The following is an 18,812-nucleotide window of genomic DNA, read 5'->3' on the forward strand; positions in this document are numbered from 1 at the left end:
AATTAATTTAAAATAGCTTTCAAATTATATAATTGATCACATGTAAAATAATTTAGTTCAGGAATAAAGTTCAGAATAAAGAAATGATTTTTAATGTAAATACCTAAAAGAAGACATAAATGCCATTTAATAGTGCAAAATAATTTTAAAACAATCATATATCCATAAATGTAAACGAAAATAATTGCAATATCTATTATCCGAACAAAGTTGTGTATAAAACTTTTGAAATACATTGTAAATTACCATAAAAAACTGAGTAAAATACTTAAGGTATTTTACTTGCCCAATCTTGCTTCCGCCTGCGGGGATAGGTGCACCAGTGGTGGATTAAAAGCGGTAGAAAAGCTCAAGTTTGTTATTTCTATTTTAATTAAATGTTTCCATTCTTTAAAGTATTCGGAAAACAAATTCTAGACAAAATAGCATGGACATGGTCTGTACTTTTTTTAGTTTTTTCGCAGGGCACTGTCCTACTCCTACTTGAATTGCAAGATATCATCCTAAAAAGCGATGATCTCATGCTATTGGAGTATGATTTTCTACTCAAAGCGCACAACAGTGCCTCATGCAGAAGGGGCACAAAGTATACTATTGTATACTATATATATTTTAGGTAGATTGTTCTCTCCGTGTAGGTGTATATAAAATTATTTACGTTAAACGTTTTAGGAACGTTTCTCGAACGTGGATGTTTATTCGCCCACTGGGTATTATCAGTAAATTAAAATTATTTGGAATTTTTTATATTATTTGAAAAAATTAATATAAAAATTTTTTGATGTGTGGAATACAATGACAATGAGGATAAATGCCCTTATTTTAATAATTTATTCAACAATATTATTGATATTTTCAAGTCCATAGATACGACTTTTTCTACAATAATGTTGCGATCAGTACTCAATTAATCGAAATGAAAATACGAATGGTTTTGCACTTAGGAATTTATCAGGTTGGATGTCGAAATTGACAAAATAGTTGTATGTCAATGAATAAAAAAAATCCGTGATAATAGACCAAAACAAGCTTCATTCATCTCTGAAATATCAAGAAGTGGGCATCTATTCGTACTTTACTGCCTTCTAGCGTCTTCTTCTTTGCATTAAAATTTCAAACTTTTCAGTGAAATACTTTTGAAATATTATTTTCTCTCCAAGTTATAATATACAAATTGAATCATTACTATGTTAACGATTAAGAAATTGTTTGACACATACACAAATAAGAAAAATAATTCCAAACACGTGTAATAAAACTGAATTTTAAAATATATTTTCTTTCTCCACAAAGTAAGTTTATAAATGATCCCGATAAATAATTCAAAAGTGTTTTACAGAAACTGAACAGTCTTATTTGTGATGATACCGACACTTACAATTTGCTTTATAAATTTGACGCGGACTCGAATTATAGGCAGATAAGGCTGACAGTTTTACATTTCCACATATATGTTTTTTTTAGAAAAGCAAACATTTTTGTCAATGCAAATAATTAATTCGCTTAAACGCAACAAACACCCTTATAAATAAAAACTTTCTTTCGGGACACTAAATGAATTTTATACTCTCTAAATCTGAATTAGTATTATTTTTTTTATTTTTCTTCATTAATATATATAATATATATAACATATATATAATTTTTTTGTTTTATAAAAAAATTTTAAAATAAAAAACACCGTAATCCATTAAAAATAGTTTTTATTCATAGATACCCAATGGGAAAAAAACCATTGGTGCATTAATGTCCCAATAATGGGAGCCACTATTCCATTATTGTCCCATTATTGGCACCCAATAATGGACCACTAATGGTAAAATCGTGGGATGTCCACGCCGATGCCAATAATTGGTAAACCATTATTGGCACATTATTGGCTGCCATTAAAAAACCAATAATAAAAAAAATTTTTTTATTAAATTTTATTAAATAATAAATTTATTTATTTAATAATTATTTTATTTATTATTATTATTATTTATTATTATTAAAAATATTAATTTTTTTAATTAATTATTTTATAGAAATGGTTATTATTTTCTATCACATCGAAATGTGAATAACCCTTTCGTTTAGAGTCTAAAAATTATTTACCTCACATCCATAAGTGCAAAAATAGGAGAGGACGGGCAGAATAAAATTCTACAAATATTCGTGAGAATGCTGCCTCCTTATATACTTTTCAAGTTTCATGTTAGTTCCGAGAGAGTTTTAAGCAACACCTCCTATGGGGTTTTGAGCGAACTACATACTTACTACATGATAATTTCTGCAGCGTCGGTCGGTAAGTATGTAGTTCGCTCAACGCTCCGTAGAAGGTGTTGTTTCAAACTCTCTCGCAACTAACATGAAACTTGTAAAGTATATAAGGAGTCAGCATTCTCACGAATATTTGTAGAATTTTATTCTGCCCGTCCTCTCCTATTTTTGCACTAATGGATGTGAGGTAAATAATTTTTAGACTCTGAACGAAAGGGTTATTCACATTTCGATGTGATAGAAAATAATAACCATTTCTATAAAATAATTAATTAAAAAAATTAATATTTTTAATAATAATAAATAATAATAATAATAATAATAATAATAAATAAAATAATTATTAAATAAATAAATTTATTATTTAATAAAATTTAATAAAAAATTTTTATTTTTTATTATTGGTTTTTTAATGGCAGCCAATAATGTGCCAATAATGGTTGCCAATTATTGGCATCGGCGTGGACATCCCACGATTTTACCATTAGTAGTCCACTATTGGGAGCCAATAATAAACCTAGAGAAAACCAATGGCTCCCAATATTGGGCCATTAATGCACCAATGGTAGACTAATGGCTATTTCCCATTGGGTAATATACGTATTTATAAAGTTAGAGTATTTTATTATTATTATTGTGATACATAATTATGATATCGAAGATAAATGTTCAATGTTTTCTTTTGATTTAAAATCAATAAAATTTGAAAATTTAATTTCTTTTTATAAACAATAATATTTATAATTTAAATATTATTATTATTACTATTGTTACAAATTTGAATATATTTATAAAAAATAACACATTTTATTAAAAATCAATTGTATTTAATTTAAATGTATTAGTAAATAACATTATTGAACAATTTATTATAATTTGTAGATGAAAAATGAAAAATGAAAAAGTTTTGAAAAAGTTTTCAAATATTTATGACGTCGTCAGTTGACATTTATAAGAGGGGCCTGTCATAGAATAACCTTGCAGTTACGAGAGACTCGACTGTATTAGGTAAAATGTTCCCAAGTCAGCTCGGCTGCTAAGTTATTGTCATTGACCTTGTTACCGGAAGTTTTATTTAAAATTAGAAAAAAACGTTTCCAAACACAAGTTAAATATATATACTGCATGTATGTTCAATATAAACAAAAATATTAGTCAAATTTTATTATTAATTATTAAATGGTAATTATTTGTAAAAAATTGTTATAAATACTCGTGCGTAGGTAATTGGGGTCAAAGTGCCGGTCATTAACGTAGGTATTTACTCTACTGCATGTAAATTTATAATAATTATAGTTATTGCACTAAACAATCTTTTTCATTAATATTAAGAAAATAGTACTTTTTCTACTATAGAAGCTTTGTAATAAGTGTGAAAGGCATTTAAAAACTGGCCTCGCAGTAATCAAACTATACTTCTATACTGCACGGGCCTTGTTTCTTGCAACACTTTTTCGTTAGAAATATAACTGATAAAATATTTTTCTAAGAATGAAAGTTATTATATAAAAAATATTTAGTTATTAAAAGTTATTAAAAGAAAAGGTTTTTTTATGAGTAATTTATTTAAATTTCGATTTTTTAACGATTACTTACGATTTAAAAATAATTATAATTTAGAGCTTCTAGTATAGAAATGGGCACTTTCTTTCAAAAGTATATTTATTTACATGACATTAAATAAATCGAATTATGATTTATTTCCATTTGCGATGCTTATAGCGCTTTTCAATATTAGTTAAAAAGTAAAAGTGATTGATTGATAAATAAATAATAGGAAGTAAATAAAAACACTGTACCGTATAATGAACTGCGCGAATTTGGATGTCCTGCATGAATAAGATTTTAAGCCACCGCAAGTTTTTTTTTTAAATTTCACACTCTGGTTTGTTTTGTTTACAAAGTGAAATCACTAATGTTAAATTGAGGAAATATTCAATTGGTATTATGGCATTCATGTTCATTAGCCTTGAAACGAACAAGAGCGGCAAATTTAAAAAGATGCACGTTTTATTTATGATTTTTATTTTTTGGATTTATGAATTGAATTGTTGAGTTGAATTAATATGAGTGTTGGTGGACAAACTGATTTTAGCCACTATACAATCTTAGTCGAACGCGATTTCTCGTCAAGGACTGATTACATGACACGACACGTGTCAACCGCAGAAATCGAAAGTCGAAATCTAAAAGCTGAAAAAGTCAGATGAATCGTACTGAAAAAGAATGTGTATATGGGTCATCAGTGCTGATGCAAATGCGGTTGGTTGAAATTGTAGGAATTCGCAGAGTAGTAGGGAGAAGAGGGCCAGAGAAGGAGTTCTTTCGATGAGTGAATGATAGAGAGAATGGGGGCCGGAAAAGGGAGGGGGCCGCATTGCCTAAGGCTACGATTGCCGAATCTTGCTAAGCATACGTTCTATGTCCCATGACTCGCCTAACTTAACTCTCACGCTAGTATTCTTATCCCCTTACTGTCTAATGTCTTCCGTCTCTCTTGCTTTTCTAACATAACACGTGCCAGGGCCGCCAAATACAAGTTACAGTCCACCGTCCAAAAAGCCTAAGAACAAGGTCTTCTTTGTTCTTTCTATTCCTCTATGAATTTTATTTCATTTTATTTCATTTCATTTTATTTCATTTCAATTCAATAACACGCTCAAATTTTACGAAAAGTTCAACTTTCCCAAATACATATCTTGTTTGACTATGATATACAATAATATAAATGAATCGCGTCTATAAATTATTTAACTTATCTTTTTATTCAACTTTTATGACGCTCAACTTCATTCTTGCATGGCATGGCATGTTTTCGGTTCAATTTAATCAGCTTGTGTCTATTTTTATTTTATTTTTCCTGCAATTTGACAATCTCTATTCACCGATTGTGAGAAAAAATTAACTCGCTGTCAAACACGGCATGAAAACTATTGAATCAAAGGAAAACTGTTCGAGTTCAAATTGTAAAACATTGTTCTTTTATAAACACTTTCATACTCAGAATTATTGAGTTAAGAGTATTTTTCTAATTTCAAGAGATTTGGGTTTGCACATGCGCAAGCTGATGTCATAGTGATGGCGTCGGTTGCAAACGTCGCAAATTCAGGAATCACTAGATAATAATCAACAACAATTCTCTTCTTGATAGGAATATTGAGGAATTGCAACTTTAACTGTTCGTGTGACGTGTCCTTGTTGACATTAATTTGTAATGGGAATCTTGATTTAATATTACTTAATCTAAGCGATAAGTATACCACTGATTCCAATTAGCGTGTATACGCTTGTGAATTTCACTAAATCATCAGCCTTTCAATGATTAATTAGCGTATTAATTTCCACTCCGAGTTTCCCCACTCACTACGCGGATTGACATTTAATATAATTCTTAAAATTTATATTCCTTTAAAATAAATAGTGGGTCAGTAGTAACTCTATAAGAAATGAAAATTCTTAATAATGAAATTCTGTAAAATAAATATTCTAATAAATAAATTTTGAGGTTATTCATGCAACCTTTGACCCCATTTGGTTGAAACAATGAAACCGATAGAGGTATACTACGCTTAAATTCCTCAATTTTAAGGAATTAAATTTAAAAACAAATAAATGTGAAATCTTCAAATCTCAATAAATGAAAATTCACTTAAAATACATTAAAAGTGTTAACTTATAATTATAATTGTGTATACACTTGTTTTCTTATGTGGAAGACTTGATATGCTCCAAGTGAATTTTTATATTTATATTAAGACTTAGAAAGAAATAAGTAAATCATTTATATCTTTCTGATAGATAAAGTTTAAAAGTAACGTTTACATTACATAATCGCGTATATAGTATTAGGCTATAATTACGAATTTTCATTTTCCAATTTATCTAACGTATTGAGTCCAGAATTATCACAAACTTATGGAATAAATAAAACTAACGATGAAGGGAATCGAACCTACGACCTATTCATTTATAATCTACAAGGCTCTAATCACTATACGATATGCGCTTATGATGATAAAATTCTCAACTATATTGAAATTAAAAATTTGTTTAATTAATGTGACATAAAAGTGGAAAGTTATAGCTATAAAACTATTTATTTTATTAGTGAATTAAATTGGGTAAAAAAATTCATTATTAATATTAAGATAAGGTGGTCAGGTGTATTCAGAGAAGATTTTCAATCTCTTACAATTAGTAGAAAGAAGCCATAAAAGTTTTCAAACATCCACACCCTGATACTTTTGGGATCGCTCTTTCGAATGGCGCACGAAAAAAAGAAATTAGCTGCAGCAGTAAACAGATGTTTGCTGTGAAATCTCTGAAAATTAGCTACCACAGCTAAGAAGTTTGCAGTGGCAGCGAACATGTTAGCTGTGACAGCAAACATTAGTAAAAATTTATGCGAGTTTGCTGTCATAGCGAACTTGTTTGATCTCACAGCGAACTTTTTCGCTGTCCTTATTTCAACGAACAAGGTTTGCTGTGGCAGCAAAATGTTTCTGCCACAGCAAACCCTTTCTATGCGTGCGTGGTCAAAATTTTTGTTGGGAATGATCCCCAAGTTTTGAACGTTCAAATGAACGAAATATTTTTTATTGAAGATATTTTAATAAATTACTTATCACAAACAAATTTTTAAAACTGAAATATTTACGTTTAGAAACTCAGTAATTAATTTTTTGGATAGTAACGCAAAATAATTGCAATAAAAATTTAATTTGGAGAAGAAATAAATAAATTTCGTTCATTTGAACGTTCAGAACTTTAGGTTCTTTGTTGGGATACAGTTTCTCTAAAACTTATTTTTAAAAATTTTTTTTGCTAATAAAGGTAATTAAAAAAATATTGTTTTTCTAACAATATACAATTTTTGTATTGACGATCAAATATGTATATTATGATTAAAAAATAAAATTTAATAAAATTTTCTAAAAAAAAAAGTGTTTTATAAATAAATTATAGTTTTGGAAATTTTTGTATGAACAGAATTGTGATTGAGAAACAGAAAATATGCAAAATAATTTCTATTTCTTAATCTTAGTTTTTTTACCAATTCTCTAACTTTTATCAAAATTATATGGAAATTTACAAATTTTAGGAAAGTAAATATCAGAAATCATAACTTTTTAGAAAAACTTTTTTCTAGAAGTCAAAACTTGTTAGAAAACAGATAATAACATTAGAAATTGCTTTTTTTCAGACAAAAAAGATTAGAAAATATTTTTCAGAACAAGTGACCACCTACCAAAAATTTCAAAAAGTTACAATGAATCCTTTTTTTTGAAAAATAGTCAAAAAAAGTCAAGTTTTTAGAACAAAAAGTATCAAAAATATGTTCCCGATAGTTGTACTTAAAAAATATTCATTTTTATTTTTTTCGATTTTGAATTTAAAGTAGCGTTTGATAGCCAACAAAATTTCTTAATTTTTCGTAAATGACAAACTTTGGAAGCGTTCACAAATGATGTCACGTTTTTGGGGGTAGAAACGTGACACAATGTATTTTTACATGTGAAATTGCATGAAATTGCGTGACAGGGGGGGGGGTCTAAAATCCCGAAAAATTGCGTGACATCATTTGTGAACGCTCCCTTTTTAAAAATTGCTCAAATCTGATTAAAATTTGTTACTCGAAGGGTTTTGGGGTCGCTGATTACGAATCCGCAGTTAGATTTTTATAGTTCAAAATATTGGAGCTAAAATAACTGAATTATTATATTACCAGATTTAACATTTTTGATTGAATAATACAATCCAAAATTTTAAATCTAGCATTATATTTTTATATTTTAGCTCCGCCGTTGTGAATTTTTGTAATTTGACTCCAGATTCGTAATTAGCAACGTCAAAAACTTCCGAATAACAAATTTCAATCAGATTTGAGCAATTTTGAAAAAGTTTATCGCATCTTACGTAAAACTAAAATTATTGGGAAAAGCTTTATTCTAACTGTGCATAATAAATATTTATTATCGTTATTCCTCAAAGCGGGCCATTTTTTTTCTCAACGGTTTTTTACTCAAAAATGTGGGCAGAATACAATAGTATTTTTTAATTTTGCATAGAATGTGAAGAAATGTTTTTCATTCCAATTTTATAAATAAATAATTTTAAAAATATAAGAATTTGTTCTCCAAAATAAGGAATATTTTTAAATTCTAGGTTTTAACAGAATTAAAAATTTAATTGTTTATATATGTTTGACTTTAACAAAAAATTTTTTTAATCTAAAAATTTTACATCATTTTCAATTCTATATAGGGTTATAAAAAAATAAGTTGAATTGAAAAAAAATTATTTTAATTTTAGCTGATCCGTTTGGCAAAGCCTGACCCCATTAATAATAATTAATAAAAATTAATTAATAAGAAAAAAAATGGAGAAAACGGCTCGATCACCATACTACCCTCTTAATAATTAATTTATTAACCCCTGTGCGAATTGTAAATTGATTAAAAAGCCGAATTAATAGAGGCCACCACAGTTGAGCCAGCTCTGGTAAAAATATAGTCAGACCAACCTGAGTATTGATATTGTCAGGCGACCAATGGTTGAAACAGTTAGGCCAGCGCCAGCCAGAGTTTCACCGACCATTGACACTAATATACTTCTATCAACCTTTACTATTTCCGGAGTCAATTTTAATATGGCTGTTGTGCATTTTAGCCACTATACTCCAGTTTTGGTCATTTTTAATTTTTTATTCAATTTCCATTTAATTATTTATTATAATTCATATTTATTGTTATAATAATATAGTACTGCAGGAAATAAATGGGCGGAATATAAATAATTACAATAAATATTATTAACTCCTGGTCAAAAGTGGCTTTAAAGTGGCCAAAACTGGTGCTTCTACCCTAATACTCCGGAAGTAGTAAAAGTTGACAGAAATGCATAAAAATTCCAGACTGTTTAAGTTTTACTAAGTTGTAAGAAATAAAAGTTAATACTTTTTTTCCTGCAAGTTTGATACTTTGAAAAACAGATGAGATGAGGAAGAAAGTCTAAAAAAAAATTAAAACAAAAACACAGTACACGAAAAATTTAACAAACACACTGCAAAAAGAAACACGGCCTTAAAATACATTGTAGTCACTTTTAAGATATTTAAAACATCTTATTATTAAGATCAGTCTTAAATTCAGCACTATCTGCTTGAATGATTTAAAATTCTTAAAAATCCATTGCGTAAATTCTCCATTGACTGTCTTAAAAATGTTGCATCTTAATTTAAGGCTTCCATTCCGCCCATTCCGCCTTAATAAAGTAAACCTCTCTATTTTCTGTTAATAATAAAAGAAATTTGTAAAAATTAACATTTTACAATTAATTTAACTTTTTGTTAAAAAGGAAATGTATTGATAATAACTATAACTACTTAAATTAATGTTGTCGATAAAATTGTGTTTATACATATAAAGAAACTGAATGTGAAATTAATAATAGTTTCAATAAGTTTATAAGGTGAAATACATGTATTAACCTGGTCATATATTTTATCTTGGGCTAAATTACATATAATAGAACAGCCAGTGTTATGCTTCTGTTGACCCATACTGACCCTGTACTGGAGTCAGTACCTATATTCTATTATAACAGGCTGTCATTGTAGAATCTAGATTTTTCTTTCTGATTAATCAAAATTCAAAAATTGTATTTCTAAATATCATTCATGAGCAATATGCACACCTTAACTTTTAAATTTCTTCTCATGTATAAACATATATTATTTTTTATTTTATTTTTTTAAATAATTCATTTATTTGCACTAATTCTGAATTATAACTCAAGTGACAAATTGAAAGTCAATTTACACAATGCATTAGAATTATATTTATAGCATCCATGTGCATATTATATAATTTATCTTTACTCAATATAGTGATTTCAATGAATACCCGTGTGGAAAATGAAAATTGGTCCTAGCCAGGTCCTACCTATTTTGCCCTGTTAATAGCTTGGTCCTAGGTTGGCAGTGTAGGTTGGACCAACAATGGGTGGTGATGCGATTCTAGCCTGGTCCTAACTTGGGAGCCTAGTTAGGACCAGTTTATGGGTCCATTTTAGGACCTAGAAAGGACCATCTCAGACAGTATTTTCTATTTCATTATAATTTTAATTAGTTAATAATATTTGTTAAAGAAATAACCTAAATTATTAATAATAAGTATTAGTTTTAATTAATTATTATTTTTTTCAATTAAGTGATGACCAAAAGCGAATTCATAAATAATGTTAGTATATGTAGAGATTAATATATATTCCTCTAATATATACATTAAAAATTATAAAAAAATTAGAAATTTGTTAATTAAATTATTTTACAGTATATATAATCATTAAATTGCATACTTATACGAATACAATGCAGAAAAATCGGAATAAACGCAAACCTAAGAAGTAAATAAAATCTAACGCACGCGGGAATCGAACCTACGACCTACGGACTACGAGACTAACGCCCTAACCACTATGCTAATGAAACTAGTTGAGATCAAAATTTTTATTGTCAGTGACTTGTGGACTTGCTTTTGATGATTCAATATAGTAATTATTGACACTACTACACGATAATAAATAAAAAAAATAGTTTAACAACGACAATAATAATAAAATAATATCCAAATATAAAAATTCAAAAATTAATATTTTTATATTATATCAAGAAAAAAAATATCTATACATTTTCGTTAAAAACAGGTTTTTCATTGTTCTCAATCATTTTTAACATTAATTTCTTGGTCTAAAAAAATATTCGTCTTTTGGACTTGGAAATTTTTCCTAATTAATTAAGCGGGTAATCCACTTTTTAAAAAAATGTCAAAAAAATTTATGTTAAAAACACGTTTTTCATTATTCTAAATCATTTTAAGCATTAATTTTTTGTTGCAAAAATTTTTTTAGACTTGGACTTAGAAATTTTTGCTAATGAAACTAGGAAGCCCAGGTAGGTCCTGGGTTGGACCTGGGTGGGTCAGCCCACATTTGAATTGCAATATCTCTTAGTGTTTAGCACCAACTTAAACGAAACTTAAAATCAGCGAACGAAATTAGAAATATATTTTACTAATGATAATTATATTGCAGTCTGTATCTGTTTAAATAAATAAATAAATTTTGCTGTTTTATTAACTTTTGTAACAAATTACTTAAAAATTTGCAGTTTTTATCTAACTTCGCGATTATTACACTTGAGTAGTGAAATATGAAGATAATTTATAATTTTAACAATTCAGCATTTGTTTAAACAAAAAATTGTTGTTATTTATTAATTCTTAAGACAATAAAGCGTCTAGACACTTGTAGTCTTTTAAAATTTTGCAATTAACTAATCTGAGTATTTACTTATTGCAAAATTAGAAAAAACTGCTAGTTTCTAGGTTGATTGTGTAAAAAGTTAGTAAATAACAATTATTTGCTTAAACAATTGCTGAATTAATAAATTAATAAATTAACTTTATTTTATAGTATTTGTATAATTTTCTGATTTATGTCAAACAATAAATTGTTTAAACAAATATGATTATCAATTAATTTTATAAATATTAATTGAGAATATTTATCAATTTTTACATGTTTTTCATGTATCAATTTTGACACTTTATTTTCCTAAAAATTTTTCTAAGTCATAACTGGATCTCCTAGCTAGTACCAAGTTAGGACCAGCCTAGGATATATAAAAAGGGGTTGCCAAGTTAGGTCCAAGCTAGGGCCAATAATCATTTTAGGCATAGCATGGTGATTTCTACACGGGTACAGATAAAACTATTGAAAATTGAGCCATATCAAATTACGGAAAGCATTAAAAATACTATATTCTTTCTCACTTGACTGTATACATAAATTTTTATTTATGACAATAACTGTCCAACCTCATAAATTAAAATGCTGAGATTAATTTAAAAATTGACTCTGGTCTGATCAACAAAAACAACTTCAACAATCAGCATCATTAATTGAAAAAGTTGATTTGTTTATAAAATAAATATAAATGTGTTTGAAAAAATGAATGGAATAACTATTACAGCTGGTGAATTTCCTTGACTTTGAGCTTGGTTGATATTACAGTACAGAGCATGTAAGTATTGACCGTCGTGACATTTCGCACTTGGGGTAGAATGTATTTGGAAATAAAAACATCCACAATGCAGAGGAAATGCAGAGATAATGAGTTTGTTTATTCGAAATATTTCATTTCATAACAAGCTCGTTTCAACTTACAATGCTCAATAATTTAGGATCAGCAGTTTCACTCGAGAATGTTTACATAAATGATGTCCAATTCATTATTATAAACGACCGCTATACACCATAATATTTCCTAGAGGATTTCTCAGAATTTTGCAAAGCCTAATTAAAAGATCAATAATAGATCATTTATTAACATCATCAGAGATTTTTATAAATTAGAAAAATTAAATAATGCGAATTTGGTGGACTTTTGCGAAATTTCTTCCATTGAACCCCCAACAGGACTACGAATTTACTTTTTATAATAAAATATTGAATAATTACACTGTTTTGAATTTTATTTTTAATTTTTGGAAAAAATCCAAAAAGTCACTAAGAATTGGTTGTATTGTTGTATAGTAAAATTTGGTTGTTATGGTACTTAAAATGTATGATGTTTGAATAAAAAAGTATTAAAAAAAGAAAATGTTGACTTACGTTGATTTAAATAATGAGGCCACGTGACGTTTCCGAATAAATTTGATGTCTGATTTATGAGGGTAAGAGAAGCGAAAGGCGCGAAAAAGGCGAAAAAGGCGAAAAAGAAATAACGGATCGATGCACCACGCACTGCAACACATGAAACTAGGATTGTCCATTTACTCTACTTCCTCGTTGCCAGTTGCCGAAACCCCAATACAACGTTTCTTCACTGCCGCAGTGAACGAATCGCCGAAATCCAGAACAAGGAATGTCTTGGTAGTAAACTCGAGTGCGTCATTTGATTTCATAATAAATATATTGTAAACAATGCATAGTCAAACTGCAAAATAATAAATAAACTCGTAATAAACTCGAATGAGATTGAGAACCAGCAACCAGCCCGGCTCCAAAGCCTGAATCAAGTCGAACTGACTGACGTCCTAAAGGTTAGGCGTTTTCCTATATTCTTCTAGTGTCTCCGTCTGTTTCTCGTCGCCTCGTCGCTCTCCGTCTCTAAATAAAAGGGGAATATCAAATATACCGTCTTTCTCTTTCCAGCCCATTCCCCTGTTTAGAATTTAGACTCTTTAACGACCTCTCTGTCTTGCCCATTGCGTCGAGCCGATCGAGCCTAAGTTTTAGACTACGCAGCGTAGTAGTTGTTGCCCCCTCCCCTCCCGTTTCAGTTTTACCTTATCCGCTATGTGAAATTAATGCGTGCCTGCCATGCCGCAACCACCAGCACCACCAGCGCAGGCAGCTCGTCAACAAAAAGCGAAATCCTAATACCTAATATATGGGGCATTCCTTATTATTCACACTTTCAATTTATAACAACAACGAACATTGGTTCGTCCTTAAAACTACTGCCGTTATATTGCAAGAAAAACATAAGTCATTTCTTAATTACCCAATACTTTCCATTTTTATTTACATTCTGAGGATTCTGAGCAAAATGTGAAAAAAACGTTATAGATTATACTCTCCTCCACGAGCAGTCGAAGGAACAGTTCGATTAGAGTCAGTAACATTTGCACTGCATGAGCTTCCCGCCAGCGCTTGCTCAAAGCAATAATTTATATATGTAGGTGTATAATAAAACTATTTATGAAAAACACTTGCGCTGTACAAATCAATATTCAAACTTTTTGTGCAATATTTACAAATGGTTGACACATTTATATTATTAACATTATTATTATACAAAACTTCTTATCTTTTACGAGATATATATACAGTACATCTACAACAATACGAACTTTTTTCTTTTCAGAGTTAAAAATTTAGTTGTAATACCTCTGTGAACTGTTATTAAAAAATACTATTGAATAGCATACTCAATTACCTATTTGTTATGTTATTTCTTGTAACTGCGATTTTACAGCATATCTAGAGTCAGAGCTTCCAGTTTTTGATTCGTATGATAAAAACCAAATAATATCAAAGCAGTTGTTATTATACATATTTCTTAATTTTTAAAAGCAATACTCATTGTTAATTATCTACTTTTTTCTTTTCATAAATTAAAAAGTTAAAAATAGAAATTAGTGTTTTTATTAGTATGCCTTAAATAAAATTATTAATGTAATTCAAGTATTGTTAATTCACCTCAAGGTAATATTGCAGTTATTGGATTGCGAATCAGGGTGGTCACTAGTTTCAGTTTATCAATTTCCCTGACAATTTACTGACATTAAAATTATTTTCCCTGAAAAAATTCTTTTACAGGAAAATATAAAAGTTTACGGAAAATGAGTAAAATTTAAGAATTTTAATAATTTCAAAAAATTACAACTTCTAACCCTTTCTGAATTCAATTATTTTCTCTAATTTCCAACTAAACTTCATCTCTAAATCAATATTATTTTAAATAATTTTCCGAAAGTTCTTCGAGAATTAAATTATTTAAATACGAAAATTCAATTTTTTATAATAATTCAACTATATCCATATTTTTTCAGTTTATTAAGGTATAATATTTTCAAAAAATAAAAATAATCAAATTTTTGAAGAATTTTAATAAATTGTAAATATGAGTCCAAAAAGTACCTATGTACATTTTTATTTGCTTTATTCGAAGATAATTAAATCTTAAAAAATTATGATAAAAAAATTCTAAGAATGAAGTAGTTTTTAAAAATATTTTAAAGTAATTTTTCGAAAACAATTGAATTTCTTAAAAAGTTTTTATATTCTTTAAAAAAACTAATTAATTTTTTGATGAATTTTAATGAAATATTTTGCGAATATGATTTTTTTCTTCAAAATGTTCGGAAATATGTAATTGAAAGTACCGAAAATATAATATTTAAAAAAATTAGAAGCTAATTTTCATTAATTTTCCATTTAAAATTTATGTTTAAGGCTTCGTCCATAAATTACGTCACACGTTTTGAGTCCATTTTTGACCCCCTCCCCCCCTTTGCCACACTACGTAACATCCCTCTAAATTACGTCACAATTCGTAAACCCCCCTTTAAACAATTTTTCCAAAATGAATCACTGTCAGTATCTAATTTTACATAAAATAAAGTTACTTAGGATATAATTAGTAAATTTAAAAAAATTTTAAAACAAGAAATTTATTTGATATTACTTCCTCATAGAGGAAGTATTGTAATACCAAAATTTTTCGAGTTCGATTTTTTGACGTATCTTTATGTTATTTGACCTCAGAAGTTCAAAAATGACATTTTTATAAAATGTCATTCCGTATGTGTGTTTGTGTGTGTGTGTATAAATAACATCACATTTTCATAAATATCTCGAAATCACGAAGAGCTTTTGGGTTGAATTTTTTTTTAAATTGTAGATCTCACCTGCGGATATAAGTTGAGAGTACTTTCTGATATATTGATAAAATTTAACTAAATTTTTTTTTTATTTTTAATTTTGCAAAAAAACGTTTTTTGCCCATAACTAAAAAAATGTTAGGACACCTATAAATGTTTTTCCATAATTTTGTAGAGTTTTTTTAGACGCATCTTTTGAGCCCTAATTGTACATCTTTCGTCCATATTAACCGGAGCTGACATATTAACCCTCTGCTGATGCTAACTTATCCCCACTCTATCGCCAAAGAACGTAACTCCCATAGTCCCCACCAGGCGTTCAGAATGACGATTTTTGACGATAACGGTCGTTAGCATCAGCAGAGAGTTAAATTTTTAAAAATCAAAAATTTTGGAAAATAAGACTTTTTTCAAAATTTTGTTGAAAAACGTAGAAGTAACTTTAAAATTATCGTTATCAACTTGTGGAGCATTAAAAAACGCTTCGATTGACCTATTTTTGAACCTAATTCGATAATAAATTTCGAAATTATTGCTATTTTAAAAACCAAAAATTGTGAAAAATGACATTTTCTCAACTTTTTTGTTTGAAAATTCTTGTTTAACTATTAAATTATTGTAACTATCTTGTAGGGTATTTAAAAATACATTGATTGACTCAAAATTCAATCACTTTTACCATATTTATAAAAAGTTATTCATATATTTCTATTATTTTTATCTTCATGAGGAAGTAAAGTGTTCATGAAATGAGCACCAAAATTATAAAAAAAATATACAACTTGGCAGCGGTTTTTATTTTTTACAATTTTCTCATTATAATAAATAGAGTATAAAGTGTGACATAACAAAATAAAAGGTCCCCCCCCCCTTTTTCTCAATTAGTCACATTTCCATAGACCCCTCCCCCCTAAAAAATGTGACGTAATTTATGGACGAAGCCTAAAGATTTTTCATCAAAATTTTTGATAATATTCAATTATTTTGAAAATTTGCAATTAAAATTCTTTAAAAGTTGATTTTCAAAAATTCTAATAAAATGTATATATACATACTTGAAAAAATTAATTATTTTCAATTAAATTTTACAAAATTTTAATTATTCAAAATCTTTTTAATTATTGTATATTTCAAAAATTTAAATAGAAAAATGATTCGAAAATAATTTCTGAAAGATTTGTTTATAGTTATTTTTCGCACTATAAAAATCTAAATGAATTACATTTAATACTAAAAAATATGATATTTTTTGCAATATTTGAAAGAAAAGTCGAAAAAGTCGCAATTTTTTAAAATTAGAAAATTAGAAAAAAAATCTCAATTTTTTAAATTTCCCTGACAACAATTTTTTTTCCTGACATTTCCCTCACTTTACTGACATGTATGGTCACCCTGCAAATGTTAGGGTCTTGCGTTCGATCAACAAATCTATAGAATTTCAGATTTCTACCCCCTGTACTGTGAGTTACTTTAAATTTTTAACCGTGATACTTGCGCAGAGATCATGTAACCTTGCAGCAATAGGGGCCGTCCATAAACTACCTCACGCCTTAGAGGGGGGGGGGGTGGAATTCATTTTTTGTGACGTTCTGTAGAAAAAATGGCGCTAAAGCATGTAAAATTTGTGACGTGGGTAGGGGGGGGGTAGAAAAATTAGGAAAAATAGTGTGACGTAGTTTATGAACGGCCCCATATTGCGGCAACGTTACAACACAAGATTTGCAATATCGCACTCCCACACAGCACATGATATTTCCTAAATATTTCCAGAATATTTCACTGAAAGTTTGAAATATTTCAGTATGCAAGGTCTTTGAAATATTGCTGCAAACAGGAAAATGTCTGCTTCTGTGGAAATATTGACGCGAAAGTTGAGAAAATATTTCATTGAAATATTCCTGCAATATTACACATGACGATTCTGCAATATTGTGAAAATATTTCAGAAAATAAAAAAATTTGTTAAACACCTCAAACCAATAGGAATTTTTTGAAATATTTTAAAACCCATAGGATATAGTAAGCCAAAAACTACTGCGATACAGGCCATCCCATGCAGAAATTGAGATTGGAATTTTATGGGGTCCTAGCCAGAATTCCCTATCTGTAGTGGGGAACTGATTAGAGAAAATCGTTAGAACCCAACTACTTTCATAACGGTCGGCAGATGGGGTATAGACTAGAATATCTAGTCGGGAACTAGTATTAAAACTAGCTGTGTGTTGATAGGGCCCCGACTAGAATTTTCTAGTTGACTTTTAAAAATTATTATTTTTCAACTTAACCTATTTATAATTAAATTCTTCATTCATATTAACATTATTAATGAATGTTGTACACGAAAAACCTGAAACTTGAGTTGAAAAATCTCGTGCCCATGGGGGATCGAACCTTGGACCTTGGGGACTCCAGTCGGATACACATACCTCCCGGCCGTGATAGCTTGGAAGCACCTCCGCTTAAATAACATCCCGTGCAGCAATTCACCATTTGCCCCTATCTCTAGTAGGGCTCTCGCTAGATTCTAACTAGAATCTCTAGTCTAGAAAAACTAGTCGGGTTCCAATCAAATTCTAGTTAAATAATTTTTACCAGCATTATTTTTTAAAAAATTTTGCATATTATTTAATTATTTCATTTTTTAACATATTTGAAACCCAATTTTTAATATTGTAGAACATTCTTACATAAAATTCCAATAAAACAATTTTATTAAATAAAAATCTTTTATTTAATAAGTAAATTAAAAGAATAAGACACAAATAAATATTAATTATGTGAGTATAATTAATTTTTATTACCTAAATATTGTAATATTATCCGTAAAAATAATTATTTAAAAATATATGTAAGTGCAATTATACTTTAAAATGTTTTTGACAATTCATAAAAATATTTATTTATAGAAAGACAATTTATGTATATTACTTGTACACTAGTTTGTCGCTAGTTGGAAATCAATAAGGTCCTAGTGAGTTTTTCTAGTCTGAATTATCTAATAATTTCAATTAATAATAATTCTTTATAATCTAATAATAATTTAAATTAAAAAATTATAAAGTTATTAAATTATTTAAATTATTAAAATAATAAATAATA

At 28.3% G+C, this 18,812-nt stretch overlaps 1 protein-coding gene across 2 annotated transcripts in view; it reads right to left on the reverse strand.

Annotated features, from left to right (window-relative positions):
* LOC122500046 (zinc finger protein chinmo) overlaps window positions 1–13,411 on the reverse strand; it is a 37,243-nt gene extending 23,832 nt beyond the window's left edge. The window contains exon 1 of one of the 2 annotated variants that reach the window (XM_043608746.1): window positions 12,937–13,411. The gene's annotated coding sequence lies outside the window, so the exon portion shown is untranslated. Of the gene's footprint in view, window positions 1–4,061; window positions 4,434–12,936 lie in introns of those variants that run through there. The other variant, XM_043608748.1, reaches the window with a different exon arrangement.
* Between the last annotated feature and the right edge of the window lie 5,401 nt (window positions 13,412–18,812).

The sequence above is a fragment of the Leptopilina heterotoma genome, unplaced genomic scaffold, assembly GCF_015476425.1.
Source record: "Leptopilina heterotoma isolate Lh14 unplaced genomic scaffold, ASM1547642v1 Lhet_180, whole genome shotgun sequence".
NCBI lineage: Eukaryota > Metazoa > Arthropoda > Insecta > Hymenoptera > Figitidae > Leptopilina > Leptopilina heterotoma.